General features: G+C 37.1%; 1 protein-coding gene and 1 non-coding gene across 2 annotated transcripts in view; one reads left to right on the top strand and one right to left on the bottom strand.

Annotated features, from left to right (window-relative positions):
• LOC141588401 (uncharacterized) overlaps nt 1-26,020 on the bottom strand; it is a 98,091-nt gene that overhangs the window by 29,773 nt on the left and 42,298 nt on the right. The window lies entirely within an intron of this gene.
• Nucleotides 12,015-12,121, top strand: LOC141589065 (small nucleolar RNA R71). Its single transcript, XR_012520019.1, has one exon. It is a non-coding gene; the product is annotated as a small nucleolar RNA R71 (small nucleolar RNA).

Here is a 26,020-nt window from a genome sequence, read left to right as displayed (position 1 = left end):
GCATAATCGGTTATTGTTTTTCCGAGTTAAAAGGTTAACATATAAAACTAAAAATTTGTGATTTATTAGCATAAGCCACGAAATCACTATGCATGTTATATATTCTGGTCCTAAAATGTTTTTAGGTCATTTTTATGATTTATGGAAATTTATTGCTCATTTTAAGGATTTTTGGTCATTTTATTACATTTTTATGACTAAAATGGGAAATAAAATGCTAAAAATAGTTAAACTACGTTTCTGACCTTGGCAATTTTATATGACCTCATATGCATATTTTACAAGTTGTGTGTAAAAGGTCGAGTTAATTTGATTAATTTTGCATGATTTATGATTTTTATGAAATAAAAATGGATTAAAAGAGGTAAAATGGTTAAAATTAGTTAAATTTCGAATTAAGCCATGATCTTTTAATATGATGTCACATGCATAATTTACAAAGAGTATGAAAATTTGTAGATTTTATTATCTCTTTTAGCATGATTTATGGATTTTTGAGTAAAAATGGCATAAATAGTGACTATTTTAGCAAACAATTAGCTAAAACGTATTGCATGGCTTGAGAAAATTATTTTAAGTTGCATTAATATCCCACTAATCAGATATAAAGTTGTAAAAATTATTGGATTAATTTTCGGATACTTTAAGTATTTTTTGAAATAAAAACCGATAAAATGCAACTATATTTTCTCATAATTAATTCGAAAATTTTAACCATGATTTTTGACATTATGAGTGTCATGTAATTATTCCATAATGTTAAAAAATTTAAAATTTAAATTTTGAAATTTTTATAATTCGATTTGAATTTATTTCATAAATATTATGTTTTTAAGGTCAAAAATGAGCATAAAATTAAATCAAGTTGAATTATTGTCAAAAATTATGTGATGACTAATTTTTGAGTCATAAAAGGTGTTAGGATAATTAACTTGAGCTTAGATTTGATTTAAGTGTTAATTAGTGATTTTAAAAGGTTATTATCACGTATTTCCATAAAACCGGGTTATATGTACGACATAAGTTAAATAGGGCGATTTGGCACATTATTTGGCATGTTAGGTACATATTATAATGCTGCATATTTCAATTGTTGAATGTCTTTTATTTATATAATTTTGAATTATGTAATTTTATCTTAGTATGGCCTTAGTTTAATCAATATTACCCGTAATGAAAGGGAATATTGATTCGGTTGTAATTTAATGTGATCTCGTATCACTTTTATTTCATTAGTTTTTCCATTTTACAAATGTATAATAGGAATAGCTTTGTATTTTTATTATTATTTGTAATTATGGAGCATCTTCAAAGACGGTGCCGTTCGGAAAGTTGATCCGACGAAGACGGTGTCTTGGGAGGCGTGCCATTTGAAGATTCAAGGGACCAAAGGAGTTGGTTTCCGAATATGTAATAGATTATTTGATTTTCTATTTTTAGGAAGGCCATACTAGGAATTTTATTTATTGATTTGCATTTCTTTTAATATGTTACATGCATTGCCAAATCGTCATAACAACACATGCATATCATATCGAGTCATCGACCGTGTCAATTATAATTATCGTAGTTCACCGCTTTAGTTCACTTAAAACGTGATAGATAATAAATTGACAAGACCTCTCACGTATAATAATTGAGATAAAGCCTTACCAAATAGTAGAAACCCATGAAGTACCAATTTCACGAGGGAGTTAATCCGGCTTCACCGTAATACAAACCTTGTTACGTTGGCGAAGTGGGGTAGTAAAATGTTATTACATCGAAATTTGGATTGAGCTCAACGGAAGTATTGTTGACCGTAGTCGCATGTGTTCCGGGCTAAAGATGAGAATTAGAGTAATTTTTATCGACCGAGAGTTCTAAAAGTAGAATCGATTAAAAGGTTAATCCACCGAGTTATATTAATAAGGGATGAATCGGCTCACCGTGCCCGAGTTGATATGAATTTGGATCTCGGAATCATTTATGTAGTTGGGTGGAGGTCACTATATAAATGCAATACTTGTAGTTAAATTTACGAGTATTATTAAAACGATAGATGTTAATTATTTCCTTCATTTCCGTTTTTGTAGTTAATTATTCGCAATAAATTCATCTAATACTCCTACACCAATCACCGTTGAAACATGGCTTCAATCATTCGATGAAAAATGCTCCGAGTATGACAATGACACGGTTAGGGAATTACGCATTGGCATTGGTCAGGATGGAAATTTTTGCTTCTTTACCACCTCCACTCCACCCACTCCAATATTATTGCCCACCACCTTGGAAAGAAAATCTTGTGTAGAAAATCTTACAAAACCCAAGGCATCCTTGTTTGAAGAAACAAAGACAAATGTTAAATTGAGTGGGAGTTCTAGCAAGAGTATCCTTACAAATGAAAGGAGTGTTGGTATTAATAAAGGGAAGGCAATAATGGGCGAGAAACCCAAACCTGATTATAAATTGGAAATGGATAGTGGGACTACCAAGACCAAGACCAAGACCAAGAAGGGTGCCAAATCCTATGAGGAATGTCATTATTGTAATGTCATGGGCCATTGGAAGCGAAATTGCCCCAAGTATTTGGAAGATATCAAAGTTGGGCTTGTTACTCCAAGTGGGACTTGGAAAAGTGGAAAAGTTAAACAAGAGTGATATGAATCTCCGACAATGAAATGGAGCTCAGGTAGCCGCCACTTCAAGAGAAATTTATGTACTTGTTTTTGCGAATAGCTGTGAGTTATAATTTACATAATTGTTATTTATGTATCCACTTAGTCTAAAACATTATTTCCATTTCTATGTGAGATATGGAAGGATTTATATTTTGTCATCAAAGACAATTGTTGTATTTTATTAAAAATAGACATGGATGTAAGTCATGTCACTTATCTTTTTAATATATAAGTTTTAGACACTTCCAACTCAAGCAAAGATATCTACATGATACGATCCGAAAGACTCATGACTAGTAATCCAAATGATTTGTACATTTGATTTTTTCAATTTGGTTACGTAAAAGAGAAACGCATTAATGACTAGTGTCGACTAGATTTATTGAACCTTTTGATTTTCAATCATATAGAATATGCGAATCTTGTCTCCTTCGCAAAATGATTTGCACTTCCTTTAGTGGTAAAGGAACACGAGCAAGTGATTTGTTGGGACAAATACATGCCGATGTTTGTGTTCTAAATAGGAATCACAACAAGGGGATTTATGACTACTTCATCACTTTTACCAATGATTTAAGTAAATAAGGGTATATTTACTTAATTAAATATAAAGTGAAGCATTTGAGAGATTTGAGAAATTTCTAAATGTTGTAGAGAACCAATTGAACTAAGTACTAAAGCATTACGATGTGATTGTAGTGGCAAAGCTCTAAGTAATAAATTTGATTTATTAAAGATGGATTATTGATCGGTCCGTTTCGTGTTCACAATTAAATAGATGTGGTCGTTGGGTCACGTCCGAATCAAAACACAATTTATAGCTTCACAAACAACTCTACAATTAGTAAAGAGGCAAGTAAAGGTCGGATCCCAAGGGACGGGAATTGAGATGAGATTTCTATTGAAACTAATGGTGTCTTAGGGGTGTCACAATTTGGGTTGATGTAGAAGGTCACTAACTAAAATAGCAATGAAAATAAACAAGCAAGATGAATTAAAAGGGTTGTAAACAATTGATAAAAAGCACTAGGGTGTCATGGGGTCATAGGGGAATCATGGGAATTGATCATACAAACATGTTTTCAAATTATAAGCAAGCAATTATTGTTGTGATGGATTGAGTTGGGTTATATCTTACAATCCTAGGAAAGTTTGGGTCCCGGAGCCGAATCGATTAGATTGTACAACACCTACAAGTCAACTTAGTCTTCCCTACTCAACAACATGCATGGTCTAATGAGACTCGAGTTGGTTTATGTCTTACAAGTCTCATTGAAAAGATAGGTTGTGGGTAAAAAATGCAAGGATTCATAGGCTCGCATTTCATCAAACATAACATGTGCATGAGTTGAGATCAAAACAAGCAAGCAAATAAAACATGAAAGCATATTAATTTAAGCATGAATCATTCCCCATGTTGGTTTCCCCTAATCACCCATTAACCCTAGCTAAGACACTACTCACTCATTATCATGTTGATCATGCTAGCAAGGTTGTCAATCATACCAACAAAATGAAACATGATGAATAAATGAAAGTAATTAACAATAATTAAAAAGGGATTAAGAGAATTATACCTACTAATGATTCCAATAATAAAGCAAAGATAAAAGAAGTACTTGATGCTTGATTGAGAGGTTGTCAATCTCCCAATAATAACTCAAATAATCTTCAATTACCCAAAATAAAGGATGAACAAAAGAGAAAGATTAAGGAAATAAAACTTGTATTAAAACTTGATTAATTGTTGATTACAAAACTAAAGAGAGATTTGATTGATATTAACTACTCTAAGAATTGATAAGAAGAACATGCTCTTCTAATTAGACTAACGGGGTATTTATAGTGGAAATTAAGGGGATGCATTAGAGTTAACTAAGGGCTAAACTAGTAATTACACTTTTTAGATTGAGCAGGGAGGAGCCGGTATTTTTCGAAGGAAGGGCTTCTTTCTTTGTAGCTTGGAGAAGACGAAATTGTGCTGTACAGGAATCCGTGCGTTTTGGAGTCGGGACGACCGGATTCTGGCGGTGGAACACGGGCGGCTTCAGGTGAATCCGGGCGGATTGTGGTGGCTGCAAACCCGAGCGTCTTGGGATGAAACCGCACGGATTGTGCATGTGGAGGACGGCCGGATTGTAGACATTCCGCACGGATTGTTCCTCAGCAACATTTCTTCTTCTTTTCTTCCCTTTTCTTCATAAATTCCTTGGGGATTTCCTTGGGGACTCAAGGATCCTTTCTCAACATTGCTCATCTACTATAATATGTACAAAGGCCTTCTAATCTTGTCTCTCCTTAATGCTTGGTCATTGGATTCGATCAATTTAGTCTCGTTTTGCCATGAAAATGCAATATTCTTACTCCTTTCCTACCAAGGGATCAAAATCTCAAAGAATATGCAAAACAAAGAACTAAAGATAATAAATGACCCAAATATGCACTAAAAAACATGGGAACAAGGCTAATTCGGGGGCTAAATATGCGCTAATTAAGGTCACATCAAATATCCCCAAACCGAACCTTTGCTCGTCCCGAGTAAAGAGGTGACAAAGACTAGGACCATTATTTAAACTAACCTAATAACATAGCCGATATGAGACAATTAGCGGGTCTCACTCCGCCCCTTCAACTCACAACAAGACAACCATGAGGTAGGATGCCTTCTTGCAAGGCAAGGTGGGTCTTGCCAAAATGGTGACACATCCAAACATTAAGCACACAAAATCACATAATGGATGCATCTACAAAAAGAATAGCCACTTCATCATCAAGTGGCAGAGGCACTAAAGAGGAACAAATTTAAGAGCATATAATCCTTCACAAATACTAGTTCAACAAATTACTAAGGCTAAGAGGATGGCACTAAATCACCTCCAAATGGTGTTAAACTAGACTACTTTCGTCCTCAATTTCCAAATGCTTTCGTCAAGGGCGATCGGATGGTGGTGGAATGATGATCCCTATGATGCTAGTAGCATATGACATGACAAGTCTCGAATTCTCTACAAAAGTAAAGGTCATGGATCGTCCCAAGCTCGACAAAGTGGCTTGACAAAAAGGCTTTTTGGGAATGAAATGCTCAAATAGTTATACACAACGGGTGGATATGACTAGTATTCAAAAATTGACCTCAATTGACTTTCACATTTCAAAAATTTGAGATGGGGTTTGTCCCTTCCGGGCTAGTGTCCTTTGCTTTCGCCAATCGCTTATTAGGCAACCGATTAACCTCTAGACAATAGCTTTTTGGGGTGATAGTCACTCTGTCTCTGGGCGGCCGAATTCACAACCGTGTGGGGGCCCAATTCAATGGATCCCGCTCCAAAGCACATCGAAGTGATACGCCTCCATCAAAACAATTAAATTTCTCAACATTCAACAATTCATAAAACTTGAGGTTTCCTTGGCATTAAATTACTTCCACATGACAAAATTTTCGAAATGAGCACTTCAAACTTATTGATAGAAAGTATTTTTGGGTTGCCTTACCACAAGGTCAATCAAGGTCACCTAGACAAGTTAACCAAGTCCACATCGCATCACGGGGTTGGATAGGTGACTCACATGCAAACCCTTGACTAGGCTTTGGGTCATGGGTCAAAAGATACTAGTATGACACTACCTAGGGTGTTTTACAACCATTCTAGTAGGCAAAGTCTTAAGTTGAAAAAGTATTTGTAATGGCTTAGTTGCTCTTGTCAAAGTTCCTAATTAGGCATTTTTCAAAACACTTATCTAAATGCAACTACATGCTATGATGCAACTAATATAAACATCCTAATGCAAGTGATTCTATCAACTAATATGACATATAAACTAAATGCAAGTCCTAAATTCACATTGTTATACCGCATCAATCAAAATAAAGCCACATAGTCATTAACATAAAGAGGAAAAAGGATATTAGAAAGATCATACCATGCGGTCTTCAATATCCTCATGTCTCAGATGTGGCGTAGTCGATCAAATGTGAACAAGGATAGAACAAACACAATATATATACAAAACAATATATACAAGACTACACTACAAAAGGAAATAAACATGTTTTTGGATTTTCAATTTTTCAAATTTTTATGAATTTCGAAATTTTTCAATTTTTTTTTTTTTTTTTGGATTTTTGAATAAGAGTTAAGTGTTAGAATTCCCATCCCCACACTAATATGGGCATTGTCCTCAATGGCCAAAATGATGGGAAATTATGCAAAGATGATGCATGATTTCTATACTAAATGCAATCTACACTAATCTACACTACATGATGCATGGTTTTTGTTTATGACGGAGAGGATAATTTAGATTACCTCCCGTTGTGTATGTATTAACTTCCCCAAACCGAGTTAGACACTATTGCTAATGTCCTAAGGATGGGTGTAGTTCATGCACACACTATGCAATGCATGAAACTAATTTGTCATTTTGGATTTTGAAAGTGGGAACAATAAAATGAGAACACCTCAATGGTACCGAGGTGTGAGTCCTCTATGGTGCTAGGACTACTCCAACAATGATCGAGAAAAATAATTAAAACAAAGAGAGAAATAGACAAACCATGAGAGGGTAGGAGCCTCCAAAGCTTGCTAATCTTCCATCATATCATCATTATCATCACTTCCTCATTAGAAGTGGTCTCATTGCCACTTCCCTCTTCATTTGCTTCTTCACTTTCTTCTTCACCTTGCTCATCATCTTGCTCATCATCCTCTTCTCCTTCTTCACTTGCTTCCTCATCAATGTTATCATCAACTTCTTCATTACCGACAACCTCATTGTCACCCGAAACAACCCTAGATGCACTCGGATATAGGACTTCTCTATCCGCCCAACTAGGCAAAGGACATGATGGATCAAGTAGTCCTTGCCTATCTAAGTGTAGGAGGGGTGGATATTGAGCCAAGTAAGCATTTTTCCGATCTTCAAAGGCTTGCTTGTGCATTGCTTGCATGAGAAGAGTCAAATAATCATCTCTTGCTTCAACTCCATCGGGCTTGAACTCTTGGTACTCGAAAGGGTAGGGTGGTGTGACAATGGAAGAGGAGGGCATTTCAAGTTCACCCTTTTGTTTTCGGATAATATACTCGGCCTCTTTTGAAAGGGGAAGTAGATAATTGGTCCGGTGGACGCTTAAACGACAAATCTTTGAAGGCAAAGTAAATGATCTAGCCTCACTAGTGAGCCATCCATACTTGGTGTCAAGAGGGTTATGGGCAACCCACTTGTACTTGTGTATCATAGTATGCATATCAACAAGATGACCACCCTATTTCGCCTCATACTTGTTATCTTTGTTGAAGTTAGGATCAAAGTATTTAGCTAGGATAGTGACTAGGCCGCCATTCACAATAACGGTAGTGTCTTTCTTCCCACAATCAATGTTGAGCCATCTATCTACCAAAAGCCTTAAAGAGTTGAAAGGCTTGGTGTGTACTCTTCCAATGTTCAAAGCCGACTCAAGAAGAACAAAATAAAGTTTGGTGAAATAGTTGGTATCTTTTCTTGCAATGATGGTGTTTCCTATGACCTTGTGCCATACTCTTATGCCCGGATGGTGGACTAAAAGAGCACGACTCGCATGAAAGTCCTCAAATTTCCTTCCGGAAATTGCCTCCCAAAGAGGGTCGGGGTCATACTTTCCAAAATTCTTAAAATAACTTGGTTCATCACTAAGACCCAAAGCTTCACCCAATTCCCTAAAGGAAATGCATCTACTAACATTAGCTAGACGAAACTCGAGGTTCTCCCTAGTCTCAACTTTGTTGACTTTCAAAGAACTCAAAAACTCCAAGGTAAGGGAGGGGTATGTCAATTCTTTTGATTCAAACAATTTCTTCAACCCCATTGCTTTAAAGAAGGCTCTAGTTTGCTCAAGGACACCCAAATTATCTAAGGTATCTTCACAAATAAACTTGGTGGATTAAAATGATTTCCTAGCAAACTTGGCAAAAGTATCTCTATGGGTTTTGGAAATAAAAGTTACCTCTGGATAGTGCAAAAGTTGCTCAATTTCCGGAGTAGTAGATGTTGTTGCTCCCATAGAAGGTTGTTGTTGTTGTTGCACTTACAAGTTTGGGTTTGCTACCACCATAGCCAATGCTTTCTTTGCTTGAAGAGCCTTTTGCTTTGATGAAAGTGTCTTTGCCTTTGGTGCCTTTGCCTTTGTTTCCTTTGTTGCTCCCTTAGTCCTTGCCATTGATGAATTAACCAAGAAAAGAGTGAAAAATCTTCAATTTGTAGTGTACCCAAATCGATTTAAAGGTGAAAGGCTTTGCCTTTATGAATTCAAAAATCGACTCAAAGGTTGAAGATTTTGTGCTTGGTTTTGATTTTTATTGAAAAAGGAGTGATTGATTTGTTGTTAAAAGGATGTTTTGATTTGATTTTGGTGAATGTAGTTGAGGAATTTTGTTTTTGTGATGGAGAGGATGAGGGTTTTGATGTTTTTGAGTAGTGTTATGAATGAAGGAATGAAGAAATGAAGGTGGGAGGGGTTTTATAAAGCCCAAAAAAATTCGAACTGCAGGGGCAATCCGTGCGGTTTCTGCTCGGGACGGGCGGATTCTGCCTTTTCTGGGTTGGGAAAAACTCGCCTAAAGACGGGCGTCTTTTAGTGAAGACGCTCGGATTCGCAGACACGGGACGGGCGGATTTTTCAGAAGACGGGCGGATTCCTTCACAGGGATTTTTCTTGTTTTCCTCAGCCAAGAAGACAGGCGTCTTCCTTTCAAGACGGGCGGATTTTCAGAGACGAGCGGATTTGTATTCAGGACGCCCGGATTCTCTTACAGTCAAAAATATTTCAAAAGTTCAGCTTAGAGGGACGTGCGTCTTCTACCCAACACGTCCGTATTGCCCGAAGACGGGCGGATTCTCCTGAATCCGCTCGGATTCGACCCCTTTGTACCCGGATTCAGTTCCATCCGTGTACAATGCATATCCCTTGTCATTCTTTCATTCTTCTTCATATCGTGTGTTCTTCATTGTGGTGGCACTACTAAGGCATGGATAGCCTAGGCAATTGCCATCCCCACACTAAGCTAAAGCACTACACATCAATTGAAATTATTAGTCCCTCCCTCACTTCTCTCAAACATGACAATTATCTTGATCAAAGTATAAAAATCCAAAGATGACAAAAATGCAATATAAGAATTGAAATGCGAGTTAGGGAGTTAGAAATATTTACAAGTGGTGGTTTAGGGAGGACTCCACCAAAATCTCATTCTTGATGAGATGTCAAGCATGTCCAAGGTGTTGTTGATGTTGCTCAACACCTTGAAGAAACAATCAAAAGCTTGTTCATTATCGTTATAAAGCTCTTCAATAGACCTTGGCCCTTGTTGTCGGTCTTGATCGATGGCATTACCAATGTAGGGATTAAAAATCCCTTCAAATTCGTCGTCCCAAAGACCACAAACTTCATTAAGTTGATCATTGAAAATCTCTTGATTTGATGGAGACAACTCTCCCAATTTCTTTTCTTGGCCAATGAGGCCATCCTCTTCTTCTTTGCTTAATTTTGATGAGCTTTGCAAGCTCTCCTTGTCACAATTCACTTGCTCTTTGAATGGAGCATCTTCAATTTTCTTCTTCCATTGAAGTTCCGACTTCTTCCTATCATCCTTCTGGCTATAATGATCAATCATGAAACACGGTTCATGCAAACGAGGAGCTCTCATAGTCTTGTCAAGATTAAAGGTTATGCTTTCATCTCCCACTTCTAGAGTGAGCTCACCATGTTTCACATCAATCACCGCACCCGCGGTGTGTAAGAAAGGTCTTCCTAGAATGATTGGAATGTTGGAATCTTCCTCCATATCAACAATGACAAAGTCCACCGGGATGAAAAACTTCCCAATTCGTATGGGAACATCTTCCCATATCCCTAATGGTGTCTTCGTCGATCTATCGGCCATTTGGAGTGTGATATTGGTGCATTTAAGCTCTCCCATCCCCACCCTTTTACTCACCGAGTACGGCATAACACTCACACTAGCCCCTAGATCATATAAGGCTTTGTTGATTGTGGTGTCGCCAATGGTACACGGTATTGAGAAGCTTCCCGGATCCTTTAGTTTTGGAGGTGAACTCCCTTGAAGTATTGCACTACTCACCTTAGTGAAGGCGATAGTCTTAAGCTTCCGGATCGACTTCTTCTTTGTGAGGATGTCTTTCATGTATTTCGCATAGGCCGGCACGTGATTGATTAATTCCGTGAAAGGAATCGAGACTTCCAAATTCTTCACAATTTCCATAAACTTTCCAAGTTGGTCATCAAATTTGGGCTTGGCTTGACGACTTGGAAAAGGAAGTCTAATCACAATGGGCTCCTTCTCCTTGACCTTGTCTTCATTTTTCTTTGAAATTTCTTCTTTTGATGATTCTCCATCTTTGGAATTTTGCACAATTTCTTCCTTATCACTAGCTTCCACAACTTCATCCTCAACTTGCTTCTTCGGTGCTTCATACCTTGTACCACTTCTCAAGTGAATGGCACTAACCGTTTCATGTCTTGGAGGATTACTTTGAGGTGGTAATTGCCCCTTTTGTCTTTGTGAGCTTGAAGATGCTAGTTGAGTCAATTGGGTTTCCAACATCTTGGTGTGAGCTAGGATGTTATTGATGGTGGTTTCCTTTGCTTGACTATCTTTTTGCATTTGAGTGAAAAATTCTTGTTGATTCTTTTGCATTTGGAGGACCGCTTTTTGAACATCAAAACCTTGGTCATTTTGGTGATTGTATGGATTTTGATTTTGGTAACCTTGGTTTTGGTTGTAAAAGGGTCTTTGATTTTGGTTTCTCATGGGAGGTGGGGTGTATGTTGTTTGAGGGTTTTGAACATTTTGGCTTTTGTATGAGAGATTTGGATGGAATTTGGTGTTTTCATTGTAATAGTTGGAATAAGGGGTACCACTCTTGTATGCTTGGAAAGCATTCACTTGTTCATTTGTTCCCCTACATTCACTTTAGTCATGTCCCAAAGTTCCATAATTCTCACATATCCCACTTGGGATTGATGAAGATGCCGTCATGGCATTAACATGATGCTTTGGTGATTTTGAGACTTCTTCAAGACTAGCCATAGCTTTTTCAAACTTCAAATTGATTGTGTCAATGTGAGCACTAAGTTGAGCACCCAATTGAGTAACGGAATCCACTTCATGCTTTTCTCCTCTAGTAGCCTTGCGAGGTCTACTATATTGTGAGTTATGGACCGTCATTTCCTCAATTTTGTTCCATGTTTGATTGTCATCAACTTCGGTGAACATTCCATTTGATCCCATGTTGAGAATGTTCCTTGAATCTTCATATAAACCGTTCCAAAATTTTTGTACCAAGAACCATTCGCTAAGTCCATGGTGAGGACATGAGCGACAAATTCCCTTGAACCGCTCCCAAGCTTCATACAAAGATTCTTCATCCCTTTGCTTAAAACCCGTAATTTGAGCTCTTAGCATGTTAGTCTTTTCCGGTGGGTAGAATTTTTTGTAGAAAGCTAGAGCCAACTTCTTCCAAGAATCAATTCCGAGAGTGGCCTTATCAAGGCCCTTCAACCATTGTTTCGCGGTGCCAATTAGAGAAAAAGGAAATAAGACCCATCGAATTTGGTCTTGAGTTACACCGGTTTGAGAAATCGCATCACAATAGTCACAAAAGGTTTCCATATGAGAATGAGGGTATTCACTAGGCATCCCTCCAAATTGGCTCCTTTCGACTAATTGGATAAAGGCGGATTTGGCAATAAAATTTCCGGTTAGATGTTGTGGTGTGGGAGTACCATTGGGTAGGTTCTCCTCGGTGGGTACGGAATGTGATGAAAACTTAGGCATTGTAGGTTGATTTTGGGTGGTATTTTCTAATGGGTTCTCCTCACCTTCTCTTGCAAAAGGGTTGATGAACTCAATAGTTGGTTGAATATCTACAACCTCACTAATACCTCTCAAATAATAACAATATAAGAAAATCTAAATCAAGCTAACACCGTCCCCGGCAACGGCGCCATTTTTGATCTGTCCGTTTCGTGTTCACAATTAAATAGATGTGGTCGTTGGGTCACGTCCGAATCAAAACACAATTTATAGCTTCACAAACAACTCTACAATTAGTAAAGAGGCAAGTAAAGGTCGGATCCCAAGGGACGGGAATTGAGATGAGATTTCTATTGAAACTAGTGGTGTCTTACGGGTGTCACAATTTGGGTTGATGTAGAAGGTCACTAACTAAAATAGCAATGAAAATAAACAAGCAAGATGAATTAAAAGGGTTGTAAACAATTGATAAAAAGCACTAGGGTGTCATGGGGTCATAGGGGAATCATGGGAATTGATCATACAAACATGTTCTCAAATTATAAGCAAGCAATTATTGTTGTGATGGATTGAGTTGGGTTATATCTTACAATCCTAGGAAAGTTTGGGTCCCGGAGCCGAATCGATTAGATTGTACAACACCTACAAGTCAACTTAGTCTTCCCTACTCAACAACATGCATGGTCTAATGGGACTCGAGTTGGTTTATGTCTTACAAGTCTCATTGAAAAGATAGGTGATGGGTAAAAAATGCAAGGATTCATAGGCTCGCATTTCATCAAACATAACATGTGCATGAGTTGAGATCAAAACAAGCAAGCAAATAAAACATGAAAGCATATTAATTTAAGCATGAATCATTCCCCATGTTGGTTTCCCCTAATCACCCATTAACCCTAGCTAAGAGACTACTCACTCATTATCATGTTGATCATGCTAGCAAGGTTGTCAATCATACCAACAAAATGAAACATGATGAATAAATGAAAGTAATTAACAATAATTAAAAAGGGATTAAGAGAATTATACCTACTAATGATTCCAATAATAAAGCAAAGATAAAAGAAGTACTTGATGCTTGATTGAGAGGTTGTCAATCTCCCAATAATAACCCAAATAATCTTCAATTACCCAAAAATAAAGGATGAACAAAAGAGAAAGATTACGGAAATAAAACTTGTATTAAAACTTGATTAATTGTTGATTACAAAACTAAAGAGAGATTTGATTGATATTAACTACTCTAAGAATTGATAAGAAGAACATGCTCTTCTAATTAGACTAATGGGGTATTTATAGTGGAAATTAGGGGGATGCATTAGGGTTAACTAAGGGCTAAACTAGTAATTACACTTTTTAGATTGAGTAGGGAGGAGCCGGTATTTTTCGAAGGAAGGGCTTCTTTCTTTGTAGCTTGGAGAAGACGAAATTGTGCTGTACAGGAATCCGTGCGTTTTGGAGTCGGGACGGGCGGATTCTGGCGGTGGAACACGGGCGGCTTCAGGTGAATCCGGGCGGATTGTGGTGGCTGCAAACCCGAGCGTCTTGGGATGAAACCGCACGGATTGTGCATGTGGAGAACGGCCGGATTGTAGACAATCCGCACGGATTGTTCCTCAGCAACATTTTTTCTTCTTTTCTTCCCTTTTCTTCATAAATTCCTTGGGGATTTCCTTGGGGACTCAAGGATCCTTTCTCAACATTGCTCATCTACTATAATATGTACAAAGGCCTTCTAATCTTGTCTCTCCTTAATGCTTGGTCATTGGATTCAATCAATTTAGTCTCGTTTTGCCATGAAAATGCAAGATTCTTACTCCTTTCCTACCAAGGGATCAAAATCTCAAAGAATATGCAAAACAAAGAACTAAAGATAATAAATGACCCAAATATGCACTAAAAAGCATGGGAACAAGGCTAATTCGGGGGCTAAATATGCGCTAATTATGGTCACATCAATTATGACCTAGTGTCATTACCCATAAGATCAAACTAATATGAGTTGGTTTGAGTTCTTGAACTCAATTTTAGGAATTTGTAATCCAATACGGACAAGTAATTCTAATCGGATCGTCAACCATGAGATACCTATAATAGAGAGTCTATTAAACCAAATTACATGGATCAGACTGCCATTTTACATGTATCAAGCTGCCATGTTAGGATGGCCTTTTGAAAACTCCTAACACTTCGTTAAATATATATGTTTGTGCCTCACAAAGCTATCTCTCAAGAAATTAGATGTATTTCTGAGAGATAGAGTGGGAGAAGATTGTATCGTCACAAACATCTCTTATAGTTAAAATGTTACTTTGTGAAAGTAATAGAATTATAGAGTTGGTGTGTAGTTGAACTATTGTCTATGAAGATAGAATGAGAGCATAGTTCAGTGGGAGTTTATCGCACATGTCTTATTGTTCAAAAATTACTTTGTGAAAGTGATTGTATTATGACCTTGTTACATACGAGCCGAAGCATTACAATCCGAAAATTGTTACTCAAGAGTAGATTTACTTTAAGACGAGGGTCTCCTCAAAGGTAAATAGAGCTTTGGAGTACACAAATGCATAAGATTTACATGAAGATATTGATCAAGATAAATTGTGTTAGAAATTGCCGCATTTCATTTTAATGATGAATGGCAAATAAAATTCGCTTTTCTAAAATGGGAATTTAGAGAAGAAAGTATTTGAAACACGAAACCTTAGATGAAGATCTAAGAATCCTAACATCTTATGCGAAGCTTTCTTAAGTAAACCTAGGATGGTCTTAAGCAAGCATTAAAGGATTATACTTTACGTTCATCTGATTATCGTGAATTGTTTCATTCACATGATTGAAGAATCATGATATACATGAAGTTAAGTGGGAGCTAGAATTGTTTCTCTATGTCTTATATGTTGATAACATATTACGTATTGAGCATAATGTACCAATGTTCTCTTCTGGCAAGAGTAATTGGGACACTTGGAATGGGATGCAAAGTATTCTAGATTTTGAATCTATGTGAGAGAATATTGGTATAGAGTTGAGAATCTTATGAGGATAAGATATTTCACATCTGTTGTACAACAACAAAGTTGAATGGCTTATTCATGATGATGAAAGTGGAATTACTATGATGGAATCATAGTCGTTCACTGAACCCATTAAGTTGTTCATTACATGAAATCGATTGCTAATGTTTCCGCCATTAGAACGATTATGTATGCCAACAGACGCACGTGTTGTGATGTACTATATGCTAGGTACATTATGAGTCAATAATAAGTTAATTCATAAGATGGGCTTGTGAAAGCCTTAAAGTACAATTGATGACTTGTACACATGTTTGGATGATAAACTAAGTTAGGTATTGAAGGGTTGCACAAACTTTAGTTTCCAAGCTTAAAAGGATTTGATGAAATCCTAAGCTAATGTTATTGACAATGGAGTAAGAAAATAAGAAAAGTGTTTTAGTTTCGCGCATTGCAGATTCTACAAAAAGAATCTAAGTAAAATAGTGATAAAATAGTCAACGAAGGGATTAAGAGTGAATCTCTCCACAAATGACTTTATCACAAGTTATGCGATAACAGTGGAAGCTTCTTTCAAGTTAAAGAGCTCAAGTCTAGTAAGAAGTCTAGACACATACTTTGAAAAATTCATGTCATTAGAGATGACATTGAATTGAAGGAAATAGCAATTGATAAAGTTGGAATTTATGGATATCGGATATATCTGCTTTCCAAGCTTTTATTGCTCATAAACTAGTGTTAATAATACACTATAGATTATAGAATATGAAGTAGTAATAGTGTATTGACTATTCATATGTGATAATCATATTTATCGTTTGAGTTTTATTAAACTCACCCGCTACCTTGTCGTATCCGAATGGGTTGTAGAGACAAATTGAACCCCATTAAAGTGAACTGGATTGACATGATATTCGCCCCTAGTTACTTATATGAGGTGACGTCTCGAAGTGACTAGAGTGTGATGCGATTGATAGCAAGTTCAAGTGCCATAGAGTCATATGGGATGACTAGTCGATCACATAGGCAGACTGTATGGGATATTCTGTCGGGCAGTGACCGCTTATAGAGTTCTGGTAATTCATAAAGCCTGGTCGTGGCAAGAGCTACTATAGTATTCTTATGAGTCAATTCTTTTGACTAGAGACTATTCACCCAAGTTGGCACAACTTCTGATTAGCTTTGATTTATACTCTACGATTTCGTAAATGAGGTCAAACTGGGTATATTTTGGGTTATGATGGATTGTGGCTTAACGAAGGGAATAGGGCGATAGGAATTGTCCACCCCTTGTCAGGGTTGTTTGAAATCTCAAGGCCACTCGAGGAGTAGTTAACTGGAAATGCGTGGCCACGCTCGGAAGGCATCTATAATAGATAATTCCGGTCAGACAGTTAATCTCCAGATCGAGAAAATCACTCAAGATATGATCAAATGTAAGTACGACCTGCAAGACACCTTGCATTGAGTGGGACATTGTAATAGGACAAGAGAATTGGTGACGCACACTTGTCGAGGACAAGTGGGAGATTGTTGGGAAATGTGTCCTCAACAATAGTGCGATCACATGATTTAAATATCATTATTAAATCTCATATTAAGAATACGTGAGGGATGATTCTTTATACAGTCGACTGACCGTCATTAATCGGTAATGATTGGCTAACTAGAGTTTGACATTACTGTCGTGTGACGGTGGTGGTCAGTTGATCCCTTTAGGTCACACCTATAGGATGAGGCCCAAATAGATATTTAATTAATTGTATGCGATACGAATTAATTAATTCCTTAATTATGGGAGTGCAATTTTGCGTCTTATTTTAATGTGATTAAATAAGATTAAATTTAGTAATTAAGTGTTTTATTACTAAATTTGTTGAGGTATTATATAAGTTTTGAGGTAGAGGTAATTAGTTATTTAAAGTTACAAGAAGTAATTTTAACTAACTAGTAATTATGAGACCCATTATATGATGATATAATGGTAGTATAGTACTCAAAAAGTGGAGTGTATATTATATTATTAATTGTAATATTTAAGTGTTAAATGATTACATTAATAATTAATTATGTAAGATAATTAAACATATGACTGCAAAAATGGACCAAATAAGGACCAAATTTTCGGCTATAATAAGAGCACATAAGATGCTCTTTTGTCTTATGTTGATGTTGGTTATTGTGTGATTGTGACACATCACACTAGCCTTTACATGCTACATCTTACACCTAGGCTTCCTACACTCTACCTACACTATACAAACAAGTAAAAACAAAAGGGCAAGATTCCCCCTTTGCTTATGCCAACCGGTTTTGGCTCCTTAAATGGGCAAAATTTTGCTCATTTTTGTGTCTCTAGTTTTTACTTGTTTTACTCTAATTTTCCTCACATGCAAGAGCAAGAACTCTCTAAAAATACTAATACACTCATCATATATTACCAGAGGTAGTAATACAAGAATATTAGTATTATTAAGGTAATATTTCTACTATATATCTAGTTAATATTAGTGGAATTTTTGGGATTAATCTTGGGTGCAATTTATTGGAGTGGCTTCTATACTTGGAGTCTTAGGAGGATCATCCATCACATTTAGCTCAAGAACAAGTGAAGGAAGGTGACCTTACTTGTGTCCATATATTTCGAACCATATAACAATGTAAGGAACATTGTTTTTCTTATAAATCTTTCATTTTTTTATGCATGCACTAGATCTAAAGAACAAATAATTAACAAGTTAATTAGTTCACTATTAGAGGAGTCTAATAATAGGTATATGAACCTAACACTTAGTTCATCTCGTTTCATCAAACATGTAAGTCTGAGGGTGTATAATTTCTCTTTTATTATTGTTATTTACTTTTTGTATCAATTGTAAGGTTTATGTCGAAAATACCTCTTAAAACCGATTTCTAAAACCTCGTTTAAAATCTCTTTTTACGGATTTCCAGAAGACAAACCGTCGGGAAAGGACGCAGCAACTGCTGCGCCTCTTCGAAGGAGCGCAGTACCTGTTGCGCCTCTTCGTGAGGCTGCCGCAGTTCCTGCTTCCTTTCTTCTTCCTTCGTCATCTGCAATTCGTCAACTTTTGTTCGTTTTCATTTGTTTTCTTTAATTCTTTGATACAATAGCATGATAATTTCACATGTATATTAATCAACATCATTAACACGTTTAATTCATCATTAAAATCCGATTTAAATCCCTTATAATCCAATATTTGCGGGTTTTCGTCATTAAATTCAATCCGGGTTGTAGAAATTCGATTTGTTCATATTGAGTTTCTGGAATTCAATCTTTGATATATTTCATCTGTCTTTTGTCATATTTGTTATTAATTTGTCATTAATTCATCATGTTTAGCTTATTTTGTTCACCCATGTCACTAATCAATCATTCATCCATGTAATTAATTCGTTTGCATCCGTCGCATCCATGTTTTATCGCTTTTATGACCTATTCATATGTAATTAATGCATTAAATCACTTCCATCCGAGTAAATATATTAATCAATCCTTAAATTCATCAATTAACATTAACGATTTGCGATTCGGCTTCACACGCCCAGAAACTCACCCTTGAAACAGACGCAAAGAATCGTTGCGCCTCTTCCAAAGGGCGCAATCTTGCTGCGCCTGTTCCAGGTTGATTTCTGTCTCTGAACTTCCATTCTGCCTTGACCTAGTTTAATTAGCTTACGTATAATTAACTATTATCCGTATTATCGCCTACTGATCTGTTCGTTAATTCTTTCTTTTATTCTTTTTCTCAAATTATCCATTTTAAAGGTATTTTCGACATAAATCAATGAACCCAATGTAATTATTATAATTTTCATTATTGTAATTTTCCTTTATTGTATTTGTCATATTTCTTGTATCATTTGTATGCCTTCATATGTAATTGAACGCTAAATCCTACTTCGACATTAATTGTATGATTAAATTACGTGTTAACCGACTTAGTCTAATTCTCACATGCTAGGATTAAAACTTGGATGTTGCATTGCATGCATATAATCGACGATATATCGAGTATAGATGATGACCCTAATCATTAGTAGAGGCCGCCATCGAGGCGGGCGGGATTAGGTGTTCGATCAAAAGAGCTTCCTATTACGTACCCTCACCCCTTTACTCCAGATCTCTGTGAACATCCGTGTTCATTGGCATCCACGAGAGTCATTCTAGACATAGAATGCTAAGGGTAACGATTGCTTGGTGTTCATGTCTCTACTTTGTGTCTTGATATGACACGAGGTATTCGAACGGTTCTAATTTCCCATAAAAATTGGTGGCGACTCCACAAATGCAAACGCTTCTTCTCCTCCCAAGCGCCCCCGTGGGCCCATTGTCCACAATTTCCAATACCTTGATTGCTAGAAAAGAAGCTACACACATGACCGAACTCGACCTAACCTACTTATATTCCAAGATGAATGCCCAAAGGAAATCAAAGAATGAATATAATATTCTTCAATTGTTGATTAAGAGGTGGTTGGACTTCAAGGAAGGGAAAGAGAAAGCGGCTTTCATTGTGAATGGAGGCTTGATAACGAGATTGGCCAAGCACTTTAACCCGAAATTCAATGACAACAACATCTACAAACCGGTTAAAGGTGGCAACCTCCTTGACATGAGTACTTTGATTCACAAGTTCCATTGGGTAAATCATGATAACTCCGCCCAAGGATATGAATAGATGATCAAGGATGCCAATTCGTTTATCTTGCCCGGGAAAATATGCAGAATTTCTACTCGACGAAGCTACTACCTTCTCCCCATTTCAAAACTTTCCAAGAACATCATCAACCAACAACAAAATCCGATTGAAGAGCCCTCCTCCATTGTTACACCACCATATCCCGTTGCCTACCAAGAACTCACAACAAATGATCCTAATGTTGTGGAGGGCGATGATTATATGATGAAGCTATCGAAGCATATCCATAGGGTGAATGCTTATTACACCCAATATCCACCCCTCTACCATCTTGCTAGGCAAGGACTCCTTGATCCTAAGAGTTCTTTGCCGGATTGGGTGGATAGGAAAGTGTTCTTTCCTCAAGCTTCTTAAGATGAAGAAAGGGATGTCCGGGCAACTAGGAGTGAGGAGGATGTTAATGATGAGGATGGGGAAGGTAGTGAATCTAGCCATGATGATAATGAGCAAAGTTCAAGTGAAGAAGAAGAGGATGATGATGATGATGATGCCTCTGGGTCCATGGAGAAACATGATGATGATGATGATGATGATGATGATGATGATGATGATGATGATAATGATGATGATGATGATGTGAGTGAGAGTTGATGGCTGAACAAAGCGTGAAAGAGGACGACCAACTAGTGGTCGGTCCGCTTTGAGCTTAGATTTCGATTACATGTCGTTAGGAGTACTAGACCGAAACAATATTTATAATCTTCACAAACAACTCTCCTATTAGTAAAGAGGCAAGTAAAGGTCGGATCCCAAGGGAAGGATATTGATGTAAGATTTCGATTGCAAGTAGTGGTGCCTAAGGGTGTCACAATTTGGGTTGAGATAAGAAGATCACTAAACTAAAGAACAATAAAAGTAAACAAGCAAGATGACTAAAATGAGATGTAAAAAATTGATTAAAAGCACTAGGGTGTCATGGATTCATAGGGGATTCATGGGAATTGGTCATACAAACATATTCTCAAATTATAAGCAAGCAATTATTGTTGTGATAGGATCGAGTTGGTTTATATCTTACAATCCTAGGAAGGTTTGGGTCCCAGAGCCGAATCGAGTAGATTGAACAACACCTACAAGTCGACTTAATCCTCCATACTCAACTATATGCATGGTCTAATGAGACTCGAGTTAGTTTATGTCTTACATGTCTCATGGAAAAGGTAAGTGATGGATAAAAATGCAAGGATTCATAGGCTCGCATTTCATCAAACATAACATGTACATAAGTTGAGATCACAACAAGCAAGAAAATAAATTATGTGAACATATTAGATTAAGCATGACTCATTCCCCATGTTGGGTTCCCCTAATTCCCCATTAACCCTAGTTAAGGAAACTACTCACTCATTATCAAGTTTAACATGTTAACAAGGTTGTCAATCATATCAACAAAGCAAAACATGATAAATAAGTAAAGATGATTAACAATAATTAAAAAGAGATTAAGAGAATTATACCTAATGATGATTCTAAAATAATAAGCAAAGAATAATAGAAGTACTTGATGAATTATTGGAAGGTTGTCAATCCTCCAAATAAACCCAAATATTCTTCAATTACTCAAAATAAAGGATGAACAATAGAGAAATTAAGGAAATGAGATTTGTATTAATACTTGATTAAAAGTTGATTACAAGATTAAAGAGAGATTAGAATAATATAAACTACACTAAAGATTGATAAGAAGAACATGATAATCTAATTAGTATAATGGGGTATTTATAATGGGGATTAGGTGCACAAATTAGGGTTACTAAGGGCTTAAATGACGATTAAGTCCCTAAGAAAAGTTGAGGAAATGCTCCTCTCGAGGAATGATGCGAGTCTCCTTTTTGCTAGTCTTTCGAAAATATGCGCATCCCGAGTAGAACAAGAAGAAGTCGGGCTGCACTGGAGAACAATCCGAGCGTCCAAAGGGTCGGGACGAGCGGATTGTGCAGGTGGTGGACGAGCGGCTTGGTAGGTGGGACGCTCGGATTGTGGAGTTCTTGGACGAGCGGTTTGGTGCTGGCACGAACGGATTCCAGTCCAGTGAGCTTTTTCTTCTTTCCTTCTTTTCTTCTTCCAACAATCCTCCGGGATCTTGTCGGAGATGCAAGGATCTTCTTCATCATTGCCCATCTACTACATTATTTACAAAGGTCTTCTAGTCTTGTCTTCACTTTGATGCTTGGTCATTAGATTCGATCAATTTAGCTCTATTTTGCCATGAAAATGCAAGGTTTGCACTCCTCTCCTACATAGGGAACAAAACCTCAAAGAATATGCAAAACAAAGGACTAAAGATAGTAAATGACCCAAATATGTAATAAAAAGCATAGGAACGAGGCTAATTCGGGGACTAAATATGCTCAAATATTGGTCACATCAAATATCCCCAAACCGAACCTTTGCTCGTCCCGAGTAAAGAGGTGACAAAACTAGGACCCTTATTTAAACTAACCTACTAATATAGCTGATATGAGACAATTGGCGGGTCTCACTCCGCCCCTTCAACTCACAACAAGACAACCATGAGGTAGGATGTCTTCTCACAAGGCAAGGTGGGTCTTGCCAAAATGGGACACATCAGATCTTTAAAGCACACAAAATCAAGTAATGGATGCATCTAGAAAAGGAATAGCCACTTTCCTCATCTAAGTGGCGGAAATTATCTAAAGGGGAAGAAATTCAAGGGTACACACTCCTTCATAGATATAGTTTCTTCAAACTACTAAGCCTAGAAGGATACCAATAAATCACCTCCAAATTGTGTCAAGCTAGGGTACCTTTGTCCTCAATCGTTAAATGCTTTTGTCAAGAATAGACTCCCTATGGTGTTAGAAACACTGGAGGATCGCGGAATTCCCCTTCTTGCCTAGACAAGAAGAAGGGTCGTCCCCTCTCTACCATGCACAAAAATGATATGATGGATAAAGGGATCAATAGGATTTGAGTTTCATTTGGGAGTTTGCTTTTGTTGTTGTTTCCCCCCCCCCAATTTCTTGTGGCATATAACATTTGAGAACATTTTCTTTTTTGCCATTTCTTTTGATGTTTGGCATTTCAATACTTGACAACTTTAAACTTTTGCATTTTCTTTTGAACATTTTCAAAGTCACCCCAATTAGTAACGAGGGTGCCTTATATTTGAAGCATAGGAGTGCTTATTTTTGGACTCCTCTTTTCTTTTTGATGCAATTGCAAACTTTTTAACTTTTCATTTCATTTCTTGAACTCAAATTTGAACAATTTTTTGTGCCCATTCCCTTTGATGACAAAATGTGGTAGAATGTGGATGATGGTTGTATGGTTTTAAGGGTCACCTTGGAATAAACGGTAGCCAAGGAGTTATCACACCACAAGGTACTCTTGACTAGGCCTTAATCCATGGGTCAAAGAATACTAGCATGACATATCCTAGGGTGTTTTACAAGTTTTCTAACAAGCAAAGTCTTAAGAAGAAAAAGCATCTACTAGGGCCTATGTACACTTGTCAAGCTTCCCAAATAGACGGTTTCGCAAAATTTTCTAACCATGCAAACTACATGCCATGATGCAACTAACATTTATACAACCTAGTGCATATACTTCTACCAACTAATATGCCAAATAAACTAAATGCAAGTCCTAGATTCACATTGTTTATACCGCATCAATGAAAATAAAGCCACATAGTCATTAACATAAAGAGGAAAAAGGAGATTGGAAAGATCATACCATGCGGTCTTCAATATCCTCATGTCTTGGATGTGGCGTAGTCAATCAATGTGAAAAAGGATGAACAAACACAATTTATACAAAACAATATATATACAAGACTACACTACAAAGGAAATAAACATGTTTTTGGATTTTCAATTTTTATGGTTTTTTTTCGAAATTTTTTTAATTTTTTTGGATTTTATATAAAACTCAAGTTAGAATTTCTCATCCCCACACTAGTATGGGCATTGTCCTCAATGGCCAATATGATAGAAAATTATGCAATGAAAATGCATGATTTTTAAACTAAGAGCAAACTACACTAAACTACACTACATGATGCATGTGTTTTTGTTATGGCGGAGAGCATAATTAAGATTAGCTCCCAATGCATATGCACGGACTTCCCCAAACCAAAATAGAAATTATTTCTAATGTCAAGAATTTCGGGGGAGTTCATGTACATGGAATGCAATGCATGAAACTAAAAATTGTTATTTTGGATTTTTCAAGTCGTGAACAATAAAAATGAACACCTTAATGATGCCAAGGTGTTAGTCCTCCAATGTTTCTAAGACTCCATAAATGATCAAGATAAAAGAAAAACAAGAGAAGTAGACAAACCATAAGGGAGGTGTAAGAATGTAGGAGCCTCCAAAAGTTTGCTAGTCCTCACCCATCGTATCATCATTGTCATCATCTTCCTCGTTTGAGGCATCATCAACCTCCATAGATGTGGAATCATGTCCACTCTCACTTTCACTTCCTTGTTCTTCCTCACTTTCCTCTTCTTCTTGAACTTCTTCTTGAACTTCTTCTTCTTCTCCTTCTTGGTCACCACTCTCATCAACAACCATTTTCTCTCTACCCAGTCTACCACCACTAGAAGTGCTAGGAAAGAATACTACCCTATCCGCCCAACTAGGCAAAGGACAAGATGGATCAAGAAGTCCTTGCCTAGCTAGATGTAGAAGGGGCGGATATTGGGCCTTGTAAGCTTCAACTCTATCATTGTAAGCTTGTTTATGCATTTCCCTCATGAGTAGAGTTAAGTAATCATTTCCCGCCTTGGCATCTTTGGGGTTGAACTCGTGGTACTCTAATGGGTAAGGTGGGGTGATAATGGAGGAGGAGGTCTCGACAACTTCGTCTCCTTGGTGTTGAATTATGTACTCGGTCTCTTCAGAGAGTGGGAGAAGGTAGTTCGGTCGGTGAACATTCAATCGGCAAATTTTGCTAGGCAAAGTGAAGGATCTAGCTTCATTTGTCAACCACCCAAACTTGTTGTCAATAGTATCGTTCTTGACCCACTTAAACTTTATAATCATGGTGGGCAAATCGATAAGATGGCCACCTTTTACCGGTGCATAAGTGTTGTTCTTGTTGAAACCCCCGTTAAAATGCTTAGCCAAATAGGTAACTAGTCCTCCATTGGCAATAAAGGCCGTGCCTTCTTTGCCACAATCAACATTAAGCCATCGATCAACCAAAAGTCGTAAAGCATTGTATGGCTTGGTAAATTCTCTCCCAATGTTCAAAGCCGACTCAAGAAGAATAAAATCGTGTTTGGTAAGATGATTTGTGCCATTTCTAGCTATCAAAGTATTCCCAATGACCTTATGACATACTCTAATGCCTGGATGGTGGACTAAGAGAGCACGACAATCATGAAAACGTGTGAATTTCCTTCCAGAAATTGCCATCCAAAGAGGAGCGGGGTCATACTTGGTAGGAATCTTTGTAAATTTTGCACTATCACTAAGGCCAAATATCTTACCCAATTCGTCATAAGATAAGCATCTATCAACATTTTCAAGACGAAACTCAATGACGGTTCGAGTCTCCACCCTTGTGACTTTCAAAGAACTCAAAAATTCCAAGGTAAGGGAGGGGTATGTCAATTCTTGCATTGTAAACAATTTACTTAATCCCATAGACTCGAAAAAGGTCTTAGTTTGTTCAAGGACACCTAACTTTGACAATGCATCTTCACAAATAAACTTAGTAGGCATGATGGTTTTTTTAGCAAAGAGAATGAATTTCTCCCTATGGGAGTCGGAAGTGAAAATTACCTCCGGATAATCGGATAATTGTTCAATGACCGGAGTTGAAGTAGTAGCTTC

This window comes from Silene latifolia, chromosome 6 (genome assembly GCF_048544455.1).
Source record: "Silene latifolia isolate original U9 population chromosome 6, ASM4854445v1, whole genome shotgun sequence".
Classification (NCBI taxonomy): Eukaryota; Viridiplantae; Streptophyta; class Magnoliopsida; order Caryophyllales; family Caryophyllaceae; genus Silene; species Silene latifolia.
Note: the sequence above shows the minus strand (reverse complement) of the source record. Positions and strands in the feature narration are given on the sequence as shown.